The following is a 1,291-nucleotide window of genomic DNA, read 5'->3' on the forward strand; positions in this document are numbered from 1 at the left end:
CCACAAACCATGGCATATTCCCCTGGGACTGCAATTCCAGAGCTGTATAATGTAAATGGAATCTTAACTCAGGTCTCGAAGGTTGACACCCTGGGGATTGTGGACTGGCAGCTATGGACCTGAAGAAGAGCAAGACAGAGCCCTTCATGTATCACAGGTTAGTGTGAGTTACTTCAGGAATTGTAGCATCAATAACCACAGTAGCAGATGTGCAAGACCTAGAAGCAATCGATGGTTACCAGTACCCCCAGGGCATGCAAGGACGACTCAGAGATTTTTGCTCTGAACACCCAGCACCCTGTGCTAAGAGAAGCATATCAGTAGTGTGCATCTGCTGCCACTGGCACAGAGTCCCAGGAAGCAGAGGGGAACTTCCTTTGATTGTGCCCCAGTAAATGAACACAGCTCCAGGACTTGCGACCAGCAATGCCCCAAGCTTCAGGATGCATTGAGATCTATTATTTGCCCTGTGAAGTGCCCTGGCTCTGGCTTTGGGAGCTCCTGGTAGCAACGTGGCTGCTTACTGTCCCATAAGACAGAATGGAGTTTAGCAGTGTCTATAGAACAGTAGCTCAAGACCAGGGCTTTAGGGGCAGAGGGAGGCAATGTGGGCTCTATCTTGGGAGATGAGTAGTGTGTTAGAGCCAAGTCAGCTTTATAGGTTAGGTGTAAGGTCAGGGTAAGACTCTCCTGCAGTTAGGGCAGCTAATTTGCCATGATGGCAGGGGTTGTGGCGATTGCTGTTTACTTTTCCCCAGCAAAATGGAATCCCCTGGGGTAGGAGTTGCAGCATGCTTTGTCACTCTGTGACACTCTGTCCTGGCAGTCCCAGTCACTGTGCTGTGTTGTTTCTGTCACTTCATTTTTGAAGTTTTCCCTTGATCACTCACCTGAAAATGTAGTCTTTTCTTTGTTGTTCTGGTTCTTCTCTGTGGTTGAAGTGAGGCCAGGGCTTGCCCATTCAGCCATTTTGGAAACATTTTATTTATTTACTTGACAGACCCAAACACAGACAATCACAAATAAAAGATAGAAGATATAGACAGAGACAGAGACAGAGACAGAGAGATAGAGACAGAGATAGGATTCCCACTCACTGGTTCACTCTTCAAGTGACTGCAAGGGCTGGGATTCAGCTCAACCAAACCTAGAAGCCCAGATATCAACTGAGGTCACCCACATAGATGGCAGGGGCCCAATCATTTGCACCATTGCCATTCACAGGGACTGTAGTAGCAGGAAACTAGAGTCCTGAGCTAGAGCTGGATATCAAACCCAAGTGCTTTGATGT

This window comes from Oryctolagus cuniculus, chromosome X (genome assembly GCF_964237555.1).
Source record: "Oryctolagus cuniculus chromosome X, mOryCun1.1, whole genome shotgun sequence".
Classification (NCBI taxonomy): domain Eukaryota; kingdom Metazoa; phylum Chordata; class Mammalia; order Lagomorpha; family Leporidae; genus Oryctolagus; species Oryctolagus cuniculus.